Genomic DNA, 13,481 nt, shown 5'->3' with positions numbered 1-13,481 from the left:
GCCTCTCACTCCCTTACTCAATACTTCTTTATACAGTTTCCAGGGATGAACTCTGGTTCTCTCCCAATCTCCCACTATTTTCTGTAGAACTTCTCCAGCATTGATCCTATAACAATCCCTTACCAACTTGTAGGTCTCTATCATATCTCTCCTCTTCCTCCTGTCCACCAGAGACTCTGCAAATTGCATCTTCTCAATCTTTCCTCATACTTGACACTCCAGAGGTCAGAAACTACTTTAGTCAGTCGCCTTTGGATCCTTTAGTCAGTCGCCTTTGGATCCTTTCCAACATATTTTCATCCTTCTGAAAACCAGGTGACCAAATCTGGTCACAATAATCCATGTGTGGCCTAATCAAAGTCTTATACAAAGGAACAAGAATCTCCTTACTTCTACATGTCAGTGTCCTCCGCATCATTCCCAGAAGCCTTTGTGTTGTCTTCACAATTTTGACTGTGTCCCCTAAATTTTAGATCCTTATCCACTATCACCCCCAGATCTCTTATTTCTTCCACCACCAACAATATATCCTCACCAAGCATAAATTCTGCATCCCATCTTTCTTTTCCAAATTTTAAAACCTTACATTTTGCAACATTGAACTCACATCCCCATTTCTGTGCCCAATCATTCAATTTATTCAAGTCTTCTTGCAAGGCCACAACATCTTCACTACTCTTCATGGTTCATCCCAACTTTGCATCATCTGCAAACAACTGAATATCTCTATCCAAATCTTCACTTATATCATTAATATATAAGTTAAACAGTAATGGCCCTAAAACAGACCCCTGAGCGACTCCACTAGTGACTTTGCTTTTCCTGGATATCGTTCCCCCATACACAACTTGTCGATACCTATCAGATAGCCAGTCTCCAATCCAATGCACTAATCTAATATCCAACCCCATCTGCTCTCGTTTGACTATCAATTTATCATGAGGTACTCTATCAAAAGCCTTTGCGAAATCTAAGTATATTACTGTGTATCCTTCTCCTCTGTCCAAGGAAGCAGTCACTCATCATCATTAACATCATCAAATTCCTACCATGTACCCTCAAGGGGTGTACAGGATATGACAGTACTACATGAAAAAATTACATCATTACTAACTTCCTATCTACATCCTCCAAATCAGTCTGTTACTTTTCAAGACTCCAACATTATCAGATCTTATATTTCTATCGTCTAAGGCACTTTGTACCGTATCAATCCACCTCTATCTTGGTCTTTCTCTGGGTCGTTTTGCTGCCAACCTGGCAGAGAACACTTGTTTTGCTAATCTTTCCTCTCCCATTCTATTTAAGTGACCATACCACCTGAGATTAGCTCTGCTAACGTATTCCTGGATGCTGACAATGTCAAGTTCTTTCCTAATATCCTCATTTTTAATATGATATTGCCATTGATGCCATCTGTTCATGCCTCTAATCTTTCTCAGGACTCTCATATCTGCGGTCTCTAGTCTTTGGTCAAGTGTTTTACTTCTGACCCAGCTCTCAGATCCATAAGTTAAAACTGGTTTGAACACTGTCTTGTATACAGCTAATTTAGTGTTCCGACTAATTTCTCTCTTATTCCATATGAATTTATTCAATTGACTTCCTACCATACCAGCTTTGCTGATTCTGTTGTCTATTTCTTTATTAAATTTACCATCTTCAGTAAAAATTGTGCCTAAGTAGCTGAAATGTTTTACTTGTTCCACAGGTTCTCCATTCACAACACAGTTGACATTTTCAATGATTCTGCCTATTTTCATTGTCTTTGTCTTTTTATTACTGACCTTCATACCATATCTATTACAACAGCTATTCAATTTAGTCAGAGAATCTTGCAGACTTGTAGCGGATTTATTTAGAAGTATAACATCATCCGCATAAAGCAAAGAGCTGACATTAACATCTCCAATTTTGATATCAGGTTTAATACCACTTTCCTTCATAATGTGATCCATATAGATAATGAATAACAGAGGGGATAATGTACATCCTTGTCTCACACCAGATTTAACATTAAACCATCTTCCTGTACTTCCTTCAATTCTAACTGCTGACTTACAACTCAAATAAAGACTAAGTATTGCTTGATATAATGCCCCATTGACACCATATAACTGCAGCGTATTGAATGGCTTCTCTCTTGGCACCTTGTCATATGCCTTTTCCAAATCGACAAAACTTAAATACAGATCTTTGTTATATTCCCATGCTTTCTTGACTATTTGTCGTAAAGTGAAGATCTGATCCTGACAGCCTCTATTTCCTGAATCCAGCTTGTTCTTCACCAAGCTTTTCTTCAACAATTCTTCTCAACTGTTTCTCAAGTATACTTGCATAGATCTTGCCAGGAACACTCAGTAGGGAAATAACTCTGTAATTCTCACATTCAGTTTTATTTCCCTTTTTATATATGGGTACTATGAGAGTACTACTCCAATCATCGGGAATTCGTCCCTCTGTCTAGGCATTATGAACTATGCAGTGCAGCCACTGTAAGACTTTCATACCACCATACTTCAGCATTTCTGGTCGAATATCATCTACTCCTGCTGCCTTTCCACATTTCAAGCCTTTGATGGCTTTTTCTACTTCAAATATGGATATGTATTCCTGACTGCATGCCTGGTCAGTGTTTTTTATCACTGTGCTGTCATCACTGCTTGTTTTATTTAGCAATTTTTCAAAGTAATTACTCCATACTTCAATGATATCTTTTTCTCCCGTTTTCATGTCACCTTTATCATCTCTAACTCCTTTTACAGCACTCTTTCCTCCATTCCTAAGCTTCTTCAACAACCTCCAGAATATTTTGCCACCTTCTTGATATTTATTTTCTATGTTCTTGCCAAAGTCTTCCCATGACTTTTGTTTAGCTAGTTTTACACACTGTTTAACTTTCTTACATTTGTCTCTGTATTCTCTAAGAGCACAAGCTGACTTATTTGCCAGGAACTTTTGATATGCTTTCTTCTTTCTTTCACTGCTTCTTTAACTTCCTATGTCCACCATGGAGTTCTAATTTTTCTATCCTTGCAGACAACTTCACCACATGCCTCTCTAGCTGAATCAATCAGGGTTTTCTTCAAGGCTTGCCACTGAATCTCCAAGGTTTGGTTCCTGTTCTCAAACTGTTTCATTTTTTCTTCAACTATCTTTGTGTATTTTAGTCTACAGTTCACATCTGAGAGCTGCTCAACTTTTATTTGTTTTAAAACTTTATTTGTTTTAAATTCCTGAAACTATTTCAGGAACTCGACTGAGTGCAAGACTTGTATTAAAAAAATATGTCAAGGCTAGTGTCAACTCCCTGGCACATTCCTTCAGAATACGTGGTGATATATTATCAAGTCCCACAGCTTTATTAACATCTAGTTTACTCAACTCCTCCATACACCTCTTGCTCACTTACAGTCAGTCTCTCCTCCCCATTATCTACTGCTCTCAATCTCTCCATGTAGTCACATTCACAAGATTGAAAGACCTTTATGAGCTGCTCATTAAGTACCTCCACCACACATTCTGCAACAGCTGTCTTTATACCACTTTCTCCTATCAGTGTCATCCTTCTATAATCATTCTTTCTTTTGCTGGCTACATATCGAATGAACTCCTTAGGATTCTTTTTGGCTTCATTAGCTAACTGCTGTTCATACCTCTCTCTTTAGCTACCCTCACCAACCAAGTCACCCTCATTGCCTGGTCTTTGTAGACCTCATGGAATTGGTTATTTCCACTTCTCTTTTGCTGCCACCACAATGCCCTCTTTCTCTGTATTGCATGCTTAATCTCTTTATTCATCCATCTCACACCTACCTTATTTAACCTTCTCATCCTTGGAATACATTTAGACATTGCATGTACTAGATAGTTTTTGAAATTCCCCCAAACTGCATTGATCTCTTCTCCAGCTAACTCTTCATTCCATTATTTAAATTAAGGGGATATTTAATCCCACATGATATCCATTCATCATTCCATGTTACACCCGCAAGCTGTCTCCTGAGCTCTTTATAATCACCCCCCCCCCTTGTAGTTCCACATATACCCTTTTCTCTCAGAGGTCCTTACACTGCTAGCAACTGCCCAGGTAATCACCTCATGGTCACTCTCACCAATTGGTGGATGATTTGACACCTCATTTATAATTACATCCTCTGATGAGATGACCAAATCCATGACCTTCAATCCTCGCGTTCCCTCTGTTCCATACTGTCTGAAGTAGTTATCCCTCAAAACAAAAACTCATGAAACTCATTTTCTTTACTTCCAGTTGCTATCTCATCATTCCAGTCTATATTGCCATAATTAAAATCGCCCATAATGATCATCCTTTTCTTATTTTCTTGGCTAATTTGATTATGCATTTCATAGTCACTACCATCCACATTTCCTGGTCTATAACAACATCCAACCAAGTATTTCATTCCATTCACCTCTATCTGACACCATACTGCCTCAAAACCACTGGCACTATTTCCTTCTTGCATCTGTACTTTGTATGGACATAACTCTTTCTCTATCATCAGTAGCACTCCCCTCCCTTTTACCCCTTCTATCCTCACGAAACATATCATACCCTTCCATCTCTATTCCTGTCAAGATGTCGTCCTCTTCCAACCATGTCTCACCTATTCCAACAATCTTTGGGTGAACAGACGCAATTAATGCAACCATTTCATCTGCCTTGTTTCTTATACTTCTAGCATTTGTATACAAACACAACAGCTCATTTCTGTAAGTCCCCTGAACATTTGCTTCTCTACCAAAATTCCTAGCATCATCAATACCCTGAAGTAGAGCTCCATCACTGTGGTACATTGCTTATAGTTTTCATTCCAAAATGCATAATTTTTCACTCTTCCACATTAAACTGGATTGTGTAATTTAGCGCTTGGGTGAAATTAGTGATTTTTTATCTGTTTTGTTGTGTTTTTTCATCAGAAAATTACAGTATTTTAGTGTATTATTGTAGATTTTCGTGTTTTTAGAGTATTAGTATATTTATAACATTTTTATTGTGACATTTTCAGCATGGCAACAATGTGATGAACAATGGCGGCAAAAACCACATTGTCTGGCAATTTGAATTTGTGGGATATTATTCATTGCAGTGTATGCGAAATGTATGCATTGAGAAAATTAAAGAATATGTGTGAAGGAAGTTAAAACTGGAGAGAGAGTATGTATTAAGTGTTTTGAAAGTGAGTGTCCATTGGGTGATGAGAACACCACAAATACCAATGATAAGATGGAAAATGATGTTAATGATATCGAACATGCAGCTGTGGAAACAGATGAGAACAAAGGTATATAAAGAGAAAGGTAACCATTAAACTCATGAACAGTACAAGATTCAGCAAGAAAGGTAACCAGCATGGCATGGCATGGCATGGAAGGCAAAATCAGACTGTGAGAAGAATTTAGCCGAGCAAGCCAAAGAGTTCTTTCGTTATGTGTCAAGTAAGAGGAAGAATGACTATGGAAGATTAGCTTTAATGAGTGATGATGGTCATGAGGAGACGGAAGCGGATAAAATAGTTGAGTTACTGAGTGACCACTTTGCAAATATATCATCGTGGTGAGGTTATTTCTTTAACCTAAGAGACAGACACTAATGCAGGAACGGAGGTGGATGAATTGGAGGTTCTTAGGATATTGCAGAATCTCAATGTAAATACAGCTGTGGGATTGGATGGGATATCAGCTAGGGATTTGCGAGAACATGCAGTAGAACTGGCAATGCCTTTGACTAAGCTGTTTAATTTAAGTCTCAGCTCTGGTAATTCCAAGGGAGTGGAAAGAGGGCAAAATTATTCCTTTGCATAAGGGATGTTCTAAGACTACAGTAGCAAATTATGGACTAATCAGTATCTCAGGTGTGGTGATAAAACTATTAGAAAAATTGGTAAAAAAGAGAATTTAAGAATGAATAGATAAAAATATGATACTGTATGAGGGCCAACATGGCTTTATGAAGGGTCAATCATGCCTTAGTAATTTACTAACTTTTTATAATAGAGTAACAGCTGAGTTGGATAAAGGAAATAGCTACACGATGATTTTGCAAAGGCATTTGACAGAATACCACATGAAACACTGTTATGCAAATTAGAACAAATGGGGATGAATATGACACCGGTTAAGTGGATAAGAGGGTGGCTGAATGGACAGATATCAAAAAGTAGTATATGGAGGTGTAGAATCGAGGCAAAAGCAGGTGACTAGTGGTGAGCCACAAGATTTAGTGCTGGGACCACTGCTGTTTAATTTATATATAAGTGATATAGGAAATAACCTGAAAGGAAATATTCAGTTGTTTGCTGATGATGCGAAATTAGGTAGAGTATAGTTAATTAATGTGATGTGGAGAGCTTACAGGATCATTTAAATAGGCTGTCAGTATGGGCAAAAAGATAATGGGTATCAGTTTAATGTTTAAGATATTGCTAAGGTCACTAAGCTAGCACATAAGATTACTTGGCTAGTGAAGAACATATTAACAAATAGAGATAAGGAAGTTGTAATTCCTCTTTATAAGGCCTTGATATGCCACATCTAGATTACTATGCTAAAATATGGTCCCCCTGGGTTTCTTGGGGATGTGAAAGCTGTCGAGAGAATTCAGAACGCAAGTGAGATGATTAGTAGCCTGTGGAATGTGCCCTATGAGGATTATTATTATTATTATTCAGGCCTCCATGGAGTCAAAAGACTCATCGTGGGAGGTCCTTCCTAAGAACATAAAGTCTGTCAAGATTCATCGAGGGGGAGGTCCCCCCCTTAAGAAACACAAAGTCTATCATACCACTCCTTAAATTCATTGACCGTTCTTGCTCTCACCACTCCGTCAGGCAATGCATTCCACGGTTCAACCACCCTCCATGCAAAGAAACCACTCCTCACCCTCTTGCTCACAGTTTCCTTTCGTAACTTCCAGGGATGGCCTCTTGTAATCACTCCTTCCCGCTGTTCAACCAAGTGAAAGAATTCCCCGTTTCAACCCTGTAACCACCTCTCAACAGTTTAAAAGTCTCAATCATATCACTTCTCCTTCTATCCACCAAACTCTGCAGTCCACATTCCCTCAGCCAATCCTCATAACTATGCTTGTACAGTCCTGAAACCATCTTTGTAATCCGTCTTTGTATCCTTTCCACAGTTAATTTATCCCCTTCAAATCCTGGGGCCAAGTCTGAGAACAATAGTCTAAGTGTGGTCTGATCGGAGACTTATACAATGGAATGATAACCCTTTTATCTCTGCAGGTCAGTGTCCTTCTCATAATTGCGGCAATCTGCTGTGTTACCTTTGCAATATGTCCCCTAAATTTCAGGTTTCTATCAATCATCAACCCCAGATCTCTTGTCTCCCCTACTTCCTCCAGTATAACTCCTCCCATAGAGAATGCAGCATCCCATCGATGTTTCCCAAACCTTACATTTTGCTGCATTAAACTGAAACCCCCATTCATTTCCCATCTATCTAGCTTATTCAAATCCTCTTGCAGGGCTGTCGCATCTGCACTATTACTAATAATCCTTCCAGGCTTCACATCATCCGCAAACAACTGAATATCCCCTTGCAGTCCACTGGCAATGTCATTGATATAAAGATTAAACAATATAGGTCCTAGTACTGAGCCCTGTGGGACTCCACTTGTAACCTTCAGCCTCCTTGAAAATGCCCTACCATACACAACTCTCTGATACCTATCAGACAGCCAATCCTGAACCCAGTTGACCAATCTGACATCCAGACCCATGTGATGCAACTTAAATATCAGCTTATCATGTGGCACCCTGTCAAATGCCTTCGCTAAGTCTAAGAAAATTGAAGTATATGCTTTTCCCTCATCTAATGTTCTTGTAACTTTATTATAAAAGGCTAGCATATTGCTAAAACAAGAACGTCCTTTCAGAAATCCATGTTGACTCTCACAGATAACATTACCCTCATCTGCCGAATGCTGTATACGGTCCCTCACTACTTTCTCCAAGGTCTTAACAACTACTGATGACACACAGACTGGCCTATAATTAGACACTTCCAGTCTGTTACCATCCTTATGCAATGGCACTATCTTACCTTCCTTCCATTCCATGGGCACCTTTCCCACAGCCAGACTTTCATTGAAAAGCCAGCTTAAAGGCACTGTCAGTTCCCTAGCACTTTCTCTCAAAACTCGTGGTGAAATACCATCCAGTCCCAAAGCTTTACTGACATCCAGAGTACTCAGTATCTGAAATACACTCTCCTCCTGTACATCTAAATCTCAAACCAGCCCTATCCCTCTAGCATTAAAACTGACTCCTCTAGGATGAAATACTCCAATAAAGTGTTCATTGAACAATTCCAATATGTCCTCTGCATCAGTCACTCTATTCCCATTTTTATCCCACAATATCATTCTTCCACAGTCATTTCTCCTCCTACTGGCCACATAGCTAAAAACTTCCCTAGGATTTTCTTTGGATCTTAGGGCCAATCTCCTCTCATATTCCAGTTTCGCTTTCCTTACCACACTAGTCACTCTTCTGGCCTGTGTCTTATATTCTTCATGCATCTTCTCTTCACCTGTCTCCTTATATCTCTTCCATATCCTCTTTTTTGCATGCAATTCCTGTTTAATATTGTTTGTCATCCACTTTACTTCAAATTGTGTTCTCTTCTTGACTCGTGGTATACAACTTACCATTGCTGCTAACAAATATTCTTTCACAATTTCCCATGTACTAATGATATCCCAGCCTTTCAATTCCTCCCTCCATGAAACTTCCCGAAGTTGACATCTAAGACTATTATAATCACCTGCTTTATAATTCCACATAAGTTCCCGTCTCTTTGATACTCCTGCATGTCTATTCATTTTCCAAGTCAAAACCATATGGTCACTCTCTCCAACTGGTGGGAGAGATGTCATCTCAGTTATTATCAACTCTTCTGATGCTATAACCAAATCCAAAACTCTTGAACCTCTTGTTCCCTCTGTTACATGTTGTCTAAGACATTTGTTCTTCAAGAATTCTAGAAATTCCATTCCCCTATTGCTACATGGATCTTCCTCTCTCCAATTTATACTACTATAGTTAAAATCTCCCATAACAATCATTATTCTTGCACTTGCCAAACTTAACTGTCTAAACATCTCCTGGTTCCCATCCTCTGTGCTCCTGGGTCTGTAGCAACACTCCACTAAATATCCTGTCTTGCCTACCTCTACCTCACAGGATAGATTGTAAAAGTTGGTTGACATGAAAAAAAGAGGGTATATGATAGAAATATTTAAGTTGTTTAAAGGATTTTATAGGATAAATGCAAGGGAAATGTTTCAGCATTTGGCTAGAGGGACCAGAACAAGGGATTATCCCTGGAAGTTGAATAAAGGGTATGGTCAGTAGGGATGTGAGGACTAGGCTTTTTGCTTGGAGAGTGGTGAATGAGTGTAATGAGTCAGTTGTGAGTGCTTTTTCTGTATATGGTTCAAGGAGAAGTATGATAGATTGTGTGAATAGATTGGTTCTCCTGCAGTGAGTCTTCAGACTCCATGCAGATGCCAGTATAATAATAATAATAATAATTTAATCACACTGCCAATCTCTACACTGCCTTGATTAATTATTATGTTACGCAATTTTGTATCATCAGCAAACAACTGAATATTTCTCTTCATTTCATATATCAGTTATGGGCAAATTAAATAGCAGTGGTCAGATGTTTTCTCCTGAATATTTCCCTTCATTTCATATATCATTTATGTGCAGATTAAATAGCAGTGGTTAGATGTTTTCTCCTGGATTCAGATTCTCCATATACTGCTCTTTAAAATCGGTCCATCTGAATGTATGTTAAATCACCAAATCCAAATACGCTTGTATTTGGATTTGGTGATTTAACATGCAAAATTTTGTTAGGTGTAGTGCTTGGGAGATGTACGAGAGTGGTATGAAATGTTCTTGGCCTAGCAATGAAAAAACGATTTTATAATTTCAAAATTATTTTTATTTTTCAACATAATCTCCCTTAAGACTAATACATTTATTCCAGCGATGCTCCAGTTCCATTATCCCTTCCCTGTAGTGGTTCTCAGTAAGATCTGCAAAATACCCCTCTACAGCTGCAATCACCTCTTGATTCGAAGAAAAATGCTGACCAGCAAGGAAGAGTTTTAGTTTTGGGAAGAGATAAAAGTCAGAGGGAGCCAAATCTGGGAAATAGGGTGGATGTCCCAATAATTCATAGTGAAGATCCCTTAATTTTCCCATTGCCAAAACACTTTTGTGAGCAGGTGCATTGTCCTGGTGAAAGATGATTGTTTTTTTCTGCAAACCAGGTCTTTTCTCACGAATTTTTTCATCTAATCTGGTTAAAAGATCGGAATAATATTCCCTGGTTATTATTTTACCCTTTTCAAGATAATTAATAAACAAAATGTCTTTAGCATCCCAAAGCACCGATGCCATGACCTTTCCTGCTGATGGAACTGACTTTGTCTTCTTTGGCGCTGAAAATGTTTTCATTGCTGTTTGGATTCTGATGGGTAATGGTGAATCCAAGTCTCATCCATAGTAATAAATCGACACACAAAATCAATTTTATTCTTGTTAAAACGCTCCAAGCACTGTTCAGAGATTTTCATGCAAGTGCATTTTTGATCTGCTGTGATCAAGCATGGCACCCATCTTGTGCAAAGCTTTTTCATATGCAATCTTCATGCAAAATATATCATACATGTTCTTTTGAAATGCCTATAGTCTCAGCAATTTCACACACTTTGACTCGCCGGTCATCCAATACCATATCGTGCGCGTCATCAATGATTTCTGGTGTTGTTACACTTTTTGGACATCCTTCATGTGGATCATCCTCAAGGCAGGTACGACCATGTTAAAACTCGGCAGCCAATTTCTTAATTGTCAAAAATGAAGGAGAAGAGTGCCCATAAACTTTTATGAACTTCGAATGAATTTCTTTTGATGTTAAACCTTCTTTTAAAGGGTGTCCCAAAATTCACGCAAGAAGTAATTTTGATAGAAAACACAGGTTTTTAATTAAAAATTGTAATTTCTTATTGATTCATAAAGTATACAGTATAGGGTTATGCATGGAATAGCATATCGGGTAAATGGCCTCCAAGGCTTTGCTGGCACATACGCATTCTTTTGTCAAAATTTTCCATGACCGTTTTGCATAGTGGCTGAATTTCGTTGATACAGCGCTCAATTTCCTCCTTCAAGGTGTGGGTGGTCGTGGGCTTGTTGGCATAAACCTTAGACTTCAAAAAAACCCAAAGAAAAAAGTCCAACTGTGTTAAGTCACATGATCTGGGCGGCGAATTCTGATCACCAAAATGGGAAATTACATGACCAGGAAATGACTCATGCAGTAATTGAATTGTTTCTCGGGCTGTATAGCATGTGGCACCATCTTGTTGAAACCACATGTCGTCCACATCCATATCTTGCAATATAGGCACAAAAAACTGGATTATCATGTCGCGATAGCGAGCACCATTGACTGTTATTGCTTTACCAGCCACATTTTCAAAGAAGAATGGATCGATGATGCCTCCAGCCCAAAATCCGCACCAAACAGTGACACGTTGTAGATGCATTTGTTTCTCAACAATCACTCGTGGATTTTCTGAACCCCAAATGCGACAATTTTGTCGATTAACGAAGCCATCAAGATGAAAATGAGCCTCATCACTGAAGATGATTTTGTTCGAAAAATAAGCATCCACTTGTTGTTGTTCCATAATCCATTCAACGAACTCTCTTCATGTGTGTGGTCAGTAGGCTTCAGTTCTTGAGTCAACTGAACTTTGTAAGCATAAAGATGCAAATCGTTCGTGAGAATGCGCTGTAGAGAGCCTCTCGAAATGCCCAATTCAAGACCATGGTGCTGAATTGATGTTCCTGGACTCTCAGCAACACTGTTTAACTGCTTCAATGTTTTCTGTTGAACGACTTGGTGAAGGACAGCCAGAGTGTATAAGATCACTAATTGATCCAGTTTCCTTGAATTTTTTAATTAATATTTTCACAGTTGATGAAGTTAAATCACTATTCTGACCATATTTTGTACGAAAATTGCGAATTGTAGCTGCCAAACCTTCATTATTTTTAAGATATTGCTCAACAATGAAAATGCGTTGTTCTTTCGTGTAGCGCTCCATTTTTAATAACCCTGAACTGTCAGCTGTCACGCTGTCTTTTTTTTCTCGTTGGCAACTTTACCGCACAAATGGCGCTAAATTTAAATCTTGCGTGAATTTTATAGCCGTATGATACACAATTTTATCCATTTCAAGGGATACAAACAATACTTGCTTTAGACAGCTGTATAAAACAAACTACTTAATAGAATGACTTGCAATTTCACATGGATGCTTATGACAGATGTACCAACTTAGAAAAAAAAAATCTTGCCAATAGTGTTGCCACGTATGGTCAAGGCCGAGAACGTTTCAGGCTACCCGCATACTTCATTATGAAAGGTGAAAAATTTGTAGAAAGAAAGTGAGACTGGTGAGCAAACGTGTTTTGAGAGTGAGTGCCAGTAGTTTGGAGAGAGTAAAATGTGATATTGAAATAGAGACTATTGACAGAAATAGAGAAAATATTAGTGTCAGCAGTATTATTGATAGTTTCAGTGGTGATGAGTAAGGAGAATGAAGAGGACCTTGTGAAAGAAATAGTGTGCTTACATGGAGTCCTTAATGGGACAAAGTGTGAGATCGAATGATTTCACAAGCATCAGGTGATTTCTGTCATGCTTTGTGGAGTACTTAAGGAGGCATACTTAATGACAGCATAAATAAATTTTGTGTTCCTCATGTGAATATTAATAATACTGGTGAAACTTTCAGGATGTAAAAAAGTAAGGTGAAAGGATTGATTGTTTTGACTGATATTATTATTACCATTATTATTATTATTATTCAGGCCTCCATGGAGTCAAAAGACTCATCGTGGGAGATCCTTCCTAAGAAACACAAAGTCTATCAAGACTCATTGAGGGGAGGTCCCCCTCCACCCTAAGAAACACAAAGTCTATCATACCACTCCTTGAACTCATTGACTGTTCTTGCTCTCACCACTCCATCAGGCAATGCATTCCATGGTTCAACTACCTTCCATGCAAAGAAACCACTCCTCACCCTCTTGCTCACAGTTTCCTTTCGTAACTTCCAGGGATGGCCTCTTGTCATCACTCCTTCCCGCTGTTCAACCAAGTGAAAGAACTCCCCAGTGTCAACCCTGTAACCACCTCTCAACAGTTTAAAAGCCTCAATCATATCACCTCCCCTTCTTCTATCCACTAAACTCTGCAGTCCACATTCCCTCAGCCGATCCTGACATGAAAGAGTTATTGTAAGAGGCAAAAGAAGAAGAGCAAGAGAATGAAGATTATAAGTCTGCTGCCATAATAGAGGTGAGTTGAAGAGGAGGACAGTGGCTGTAAATAAATCAATGTGT

General features: G+C 38.6%; 1 protein-coding gene across 1 annotated transcript in view; it reads left to right on the top strand.

Moving 5' to 3' along the window:
- LOC150104482 (MORN repeat-containing protein 3-like) overlaps positions 1–13,481 on the top strand; it is a gene marked incomplete at its 3' end in the record, with an annotated part of 64,177 nt that overhangs the window by 45,080 nt on the left and 5,616 nt on the right. The gene's annotated exons all lie outside the window — the stretch shown is intronic.

The sequence above is a fragment of the Typopeltis vanoorti genome, chromosome 7, assembly GCF_054136105.1.
Source record: "Typopeltis vanoorti isolate ZY-2024b chromosome 7, IOZ_Tvanoo_1.0, whole genome shotgun sequence".
Lineage (NCBI taxonomy): Eukaryota > Metazoa > Arthropoda > Arachnida > Uropygi > Thelyphonidae > Typopeltis > Typopeltis vanoorti.
The sequence above is the reverse complement of the archived record's forward strand: the minus strand, read 5'-3'. Positions and strand labels throughout refer to the sequence as shown.